Below are 6,699 nucleotides of genomic sequence, written 5' to 3' on the forward strand. Positions count from 1 at the left end.
CACTGTTATCTGTAGTGTTGACAAAAAAAAAAAATATATATAGGTGTATCTTTATCCGTTTCTCCTCCACTAAAGAAATTTTAATAGACTGCAAATGAATGGATGCCATTATTCTGTATTTGTGTATTGGGGACTTTCTGTTCTTGCAATATAGCAGATTAAGGGTAATAGTGAACCCCTTTCATTACAAACACCTTGAAATGCTAAATAAAATGAAACAATCACATATGTAGCCAAGTGCACAAAACAGAGAAACCCTCATGTTCCAAAATAGAGAACTTGCTTATTTGTGTATCAGTATACTTCTTGAAGATCTTTTGTCAACACGTGTAGAGTATGTCATTATTTTAATAGATGAATAGACTTCAATAGTATAGATATACCACAGAACTGGAGCAAAAAGAATATAAGCTTAAGTATATGGGTAGGGAAAGGGCAGGGGTGGGGTTTGATAGCAAAGATGGAGAGAGAGGTGTTAAATGCTAGGCACTTGAATTTTAATTCATATTGGAACAGAGATGGAACGTATGGCCTCCAAAGTACAGCGTTGAGATTGAAACCCACATAAAGCTACAGCCCTCAAACAGCTGGCCAACTGGTACAAGACAGACTGGAAGAATTTCACTCATATGACCAAGCAGATGCAAGAAAGTTTGCCTCTTCCTACGGCTATAGATAGTTAAAATCTTTGTGAGAAAGTAAAACCTCATGTGTACCATATTCCAGTATGGATGAACTCACATACAGTACCTTTCATAGGACACCAAATTTACATAAAAATTAGTCCTGCTGGTGCTACCACTGAGATGTCTGACTAAAGTAAATGCAAAACCCTCCTGGAGAGATATTTCTACAAACCACAGATGAAACAGTCCCCACTGAAGGTAAGTCCACAAACAAAAATTGCAAATCACACACAAAAAGGAAACCCAACTGAGCAAGAGTCTGCAGTAAAACAAAGAGAATGGTTAAAACAAAACTGAGGTAATAGAATTAAGACACTTTCAATTTTTTTTTTTAATATATGAAATTTATTGTCAAATTGGTTTCCATTCAACACCCAGGGCTCATCCCAAAAGATGCCCTCTTCAATGCCCATCACCTACCCCCCCCCCCCCCCCCCCCCCCCCCCCCATCAACCCTCAGTTCTCAGTTTTTAAGAGTCTCTTATGCTTTGGCTCTCTCCCACTTTAACCTCTTTTTTTTTTCCCTTCCCCTCCCCCATGGGTTTCTGTTAAGTTTCTCAGGATCCACATAAGAGTGAAAACATATGGTATCTGTCTTTCTCTGTATGGCTTATTTCACTTAGCATCACACTCTCCAGTTCCATCCACGTTGCTACAAAGGGCCATATTTCATTATTTCTCATTGCCACGTAGTACTCCATTGTGTATATAAACCACAATTTCTTTATCCATTCGTCAGTTGATGGACATTTAGGCTCTTTCCACAATTTGGCTATTGTTGAGAGTGCTGCTATAAACATTGGGGTAAAACACTTTCAATTTGAAGATACTTGTCTTTCTTTCACTCTGGAAAATTTTACTCTGTAGCCTTTTCTGTTATTTCCATCCCCTCCATTTTCTCTCTCCTCTCCTTCTAGAACAGCTACTAGCCAAATGATGGAACACTTGGATTTATCTTCTATCCCTTTTATCTTTTCTCTCATTATCCTTCTTTTTTTTTTTTAACTCTTTAACCTTTATTTATTATTGAGAAACAGAGAGAGACAGAATGTGAGCAGGGGAGGGGCAGAAAGAAGGGGAGACACGGAATCCAAAGCAGGTTCCTGGCTCTGAGCTGTCAGCATAGAGCCCGAAGCTAGGCTCGAACTCACAAACTGCGAGATCATGACCTGAGCCAAAATCGGATGCCTAACTGACTGAGCTACCCAGGCACCCCTCTCATTATCCTTTTCATGGTACTTTACCACTAAGAATGCAAGCATCCCTTGACACTAACCGTATACGAAATAAATTGCTTTTCAGCCATGTCAATTGTTATATCAGGCCATCTACTGAAAAACACTTTTTAATAAGTATTTTATTTTTTAATTTCCAAGATCTAGAAATGCCTCCTGAATACATAAGACTCTTCCTATATTATGAATATGATACTCTTAAAATATTGTAATTAAGCTTAACGTCTTTTTCTGTTCTCTTAATTCTGTTAATTTTTGTTAAGCATGATGCCTCACCTTCTTTGTATGGTAGTTTGTTTGTTTTTTTTTTCTCAAATGTTTGGTGATTTTTGCTTGTATACTCTTCTTTGATTATGTGACTCCCAGATCTCTGTCAGTGTCAACTCTTTTTGTCTACTGCAGTCTGACTTTAAGACAGGGTTGGGATATTGCAGTCAGACAGGATCTGAGGATGATTTGTGTGATAGTATCTTTGATCCTCCTGGAGGTCAGTAGCTACTTGAGCACTGGTCTGCTTTTCCAGCTCCAGCGTATGATTCAATTCATCCACAGCAGCCCAGTGCTTTGCGCGTGCAGAACAGGTAAGGGTTACTGATTTGCTGCTCCACATGCAGTTCCTAATTTTTCAAATTGATAAATGCTCCTGAGCTCCTTCCACTTCTTAATATCCAATGGCTCTAAGTGTGTAGTTCTGTCCAACCTACCCCGACCTCAGTCATCTCCACATGTGTTGGGTTTTTCTTTCATTTAGTTTTATTCCTCCAAGCATTTGTTCTCTGGTAATTTCTTTCAGAATTTAACACAAACATATTTCTTCTGATAATAGGTTTCCCTGGTTTCCAATGATATTAGACTGTATTTTATTATCAGTATCTATTTACATATATTTTATGAGATTTAGTGAGCAGTAAGTGGTAGATGTGTATGATCAGTCTGCCATCTTGAATCAGTCTCTGATATTAAGTAAATCATTTGCAAACTTAGTACTTTAATCAGTAAGAAATTATAAATTCTCTGCAATAGACCTCACAATTGACTGGCAGACATCACTGAGGACCGATATAGTACTTATGTCTTAGGGAATGTGTTTTAGTGCGAGATCGAGGGTCTGGGGTCAAATAGCCCAGGTAGTGGACTACTATCATAGGCTACACTAGTGGTTCTTAATGTTTTCAAGTATAGGGACATGTTTCTGCATTTCAAAAAGCTTATGGTTCTTTACAAAATAATAATTGAACTTTTAGTATCCATTGTTTGAGAAAACATATAACAACAAAATGCACTGATGATTCCCAGGTTCAGTTCTCTCTCTTTTTTTTTTTTTTTTAACCACTGGGGTGTGTCTCTCCACAATGAATTCCATAGTCTATTAAAGTTATAAGTGCCTGTTGCTACAAATAGTGCTCTTAAATTTCACAAGAATATTTGAAAGCTTTCAAATAGTTCTTTTATTAGGTATTTTCATGGAATTAAAGCTTTTACCAGGATAGAGGGTTGTTTTTTCTGTTTACCAAAGAGAGGAAAAAAACAAACAAACATGGTTCTTCATGAAATTTACTATTTTTTAAATATCTTAGCAAATGTGCCAAAGGCTTTCAGTCCTTAACATTGCTATTAATTATATGTATTTTAAGGTTTAAAGCATTTTCCAATCTATTATCTCATTGGATCTTTATAATAATCAGATGGAAACAGGGCAAATGATAACATGTATATCAATCTTACAGCTAATAATAGGTTCAGAGAACTGAAGGAGTTTCCCCCAGTTTGCAGTTAACAAGCAGCAAAGCCAGGGCCAGAACCTAAGCCTCCCAGTGCTCTGTCCATTCATCCCCAAATGTCAATGCACAGAGCAGTGCTGGCCCATTACAAATGGAAAAACAAGGACAGTTTAAGGAGTATCAAAGCAAATATTTCAAAATTTTTATTAAAAGATCATCACTTTATTGCTTTTTGGGATTTAAAATGCTCTTTATTAGACTTCTTATCACTAGGATGGACTAAGTTGATGCGGGAAGACTTCATTATTCCTGCATAGACAAAGCCTTGATAAGGTATTACAAAAAGCTTTGAAGTACATAACTAAGCACTAAAACAAAACATAGAAATCCTCAAGTTCCAGAAATAAAGAGAATGCTAAAAAGTGGTGATCAAGAAGTAACGCAACCAGAGAGGTGGAATCAAATTTGACCTTAGGAGTTGCAATGGGGGTTAAGGCCCCACATGCAGTGGAACTGGAGTTGAGCATAGAGCCAGGATTCCAGAAGAGTTTTGCTGCTGTGAAAAAGACTCTAGAATCTCTCTTTCTGATTAGACTGCAAGGTAGGGGGTAAAACAAACTGATTATCACCCAGACAACACACCTCCTAAACTAAGTCGTGCAAAAAATGGGAGCCAAGCGTGTATTCATGAGTAATAGCGCAGAAAACCCAAACCAAGGTTGCAACAGAAAACCTGAGAACCAAAGAACCAGAAGAATCAGAGAAACGTGAAGGACCCAAGTATAGACAACAGACAAACATAATACTGCCCCATTGTCACACTTTACAATCCTGGGTACAGGATGGAAAGCAATACCTAAGATAAGATGGAAAAAATGTACCCATCTTCCAGGGGAGGGAGTCAGCAGAATACATCCCCCAAGGATTACAGACAAGAGAGCAAAGAGACTATAAAATTACTAAGCTTAAATGATTCAGGACATAAAAAAATAAAAACTATACAGAAAAACCAGAACAGCACAAAAAATAAGAGGCATATTTCAGGGGAAAAAAAGCTATAAAAATTCTAAAGATAAAAAGTATATATCATTTTTTAAAACTTAACTCAGTAGATAAAAAACAAAAAGCTCAGTAGACTAAACATAGCTTAAAACAAAGTTGGAAGACAGTTGAAGAAATCTCACAGAATGAAACACAAAAAGATAAAAAGAAATATTAAAAAGAAAGAGGCACAGAGAATAGAACATTACTAAATGTTCCAGAAGGACACAATAGAGGGAATATAAGAGAAATCTGCAATAAAAATGGCTATGATAGAGACTACCTGTTCTCAGTAACCAGTCTGCCTCTCTGCCTTTTTCATTGAATCACCAACTTTTAGCTGAGAACTTGGCTGTCCAGTATAAAGACAATATTTCCCAGTTTCCCCTATACCTAGATTAGCCATATGACTCTGTTCTGGGATGTAGCCAAAACAGCATGTACAACTTCCAGAAATGTCCTTAAAGGGAGGAGGTAAGATTTTTCTCTCCACCTTTTCCTTCTTAGTAGCTAAAACACTGATGGTATTGTTTAAGTTTGATTAGAGAATCTACTTACTGAGAATGAATGGTAGAATAAAACAGAAGAGTCCCTGAGCTCCTGACACCATCAAATACCACCTGGATAGCCTAATATGTGTGAAAAAGAAATAAATTTCCATCTTGTATGAACCACTTTGATTTAGAGTTGTTTTTTAAGGTCACTTATGGCAGAATCTATTCATAACTAATGCAATCAATGGTTGAGAATTTTCTACAATTAAAGAAAGATGTGAATCTTCAATTTGAAGAGACAAAATGAATTTTGAGCTAGAAAAAATGAAATTAAATCCACACATGGACATAGAATAATAAAACCACAAATGTACAGAGAAAAACTTTAAAAGCAAATCAGAGAGAAAAGTGATTGTTACCCATAAGAAAAGACAAACTTCTCATCCACAATGAGAGACGCAAGAAGAAAATGGAGTAATATCTTGAAAATGGTGGAAGGCAATACTGCTCAACATAGAATCCCATGCTTAAATGAACTATAATTCAAGAATGAGGACAAAATATGGACATTGTAAGACATACGCAGTTTGGCAATAATAGCAAGTACTTATATAACACAACTTTACAAGGCACTGTTCTAAGCGCTTTATATATTTTAACTGATAATCTTTGCAACAGCCCTCTGAGGTAGATACTATTAATATTGCTATATTAGAGATGATGTAACTAAGATACAGGGAGGCTAAGTAACATGCCCAAGGTCACACAGCTAGTATCCGACCAAACTGGGATTCAAGCACAGGCATTCTGCTTCAGATGCCATGGTTTTAATTGCTCATCTTCAATGAAATTACTACTGAAAGATGTGATTTATTTTATTTTGTTTTTAAAGATGTCTTTTTTTTTAAGTTTATTTATTTTGAGAGAGAAGTAAGTGTGAGTGGGGGAGGGGCAAAGGGAGGAGGGAGGGAGAGAGACACAGAGAGAGAAAGAGAATCCCAAGCAGGCCCCAAGCTACCAGCACAGAGCCCGACATGGGGGTTCTAACCCATGAAGCTGTGAGATCATGACCTGAGCCGAAACCAAGATTTGGATGCTCAACCCACTGAGCCACCCAGGCGCCCCTGAAAGATGTCCTTTAAAAGATCGATACAGTGCTCACTTCAGCAGCACATCTACTAAAATTGGAATGATCCAGAGAAGGTTTGCATGGCCTGTGCACAAGGATGACACACAAAAGCTTGGTATGGAACTTGGACAGAAAAAGTAGGATATAAGCAGAAAAACAAGGAAACTAAATCAGCAAATAATATTGATTAACTTACTTATTAACACAAAAACATTCTTTCATGAAATAATTCTGACAATAGATTCTAGGGGATTTTCTCCCCTTGTAGTGTTTGTATTTGGCAAGAGAAAATATCTGATGACTTTACGTCAATTCCCCCCAAATTTTGGTAATTTTCCTAGTGTGTGAAATCATAGTCTGGCAACTAGTGATCTATTGTGCAACAAAGATTTT

At 37.0% G+C, this 6,699-nt stretch overlaps 1 non-coding gene across 1 annotated transcript; it reads left to right on the forward strand.

The window, feature by feature from the left end:
* Positions 1 to 6,331: 6,331 nt before the first annotated feature.
* LOC115511328 lies at positions 6,332 to 6,438 on the forward strand. The gene has a single exon (XR_003967998.1). It is a non-coding gene; the product is annotated as a U6 spliceosomal RNA (small nuclear RNA).
* Positions 6,439 to 6,699: the final 261 nt, after the last annotated feature.

This window comes from Lynx canadensis, chromosome A3 (genome assembly GCF_007474595.2).
Source record: "Lynx canadensis isolate LIC74 chromosome A3, mLynCan4.pri.v2, whole genome shotgun sequence".
In the NCBI taxonomy this organism is placed as follows: domain Eukaryota; kingdom Metazoa; phylum Chordata; class Mammalia; order Carnivora; family Felidae; genus Lynx; species Lynx canadensis.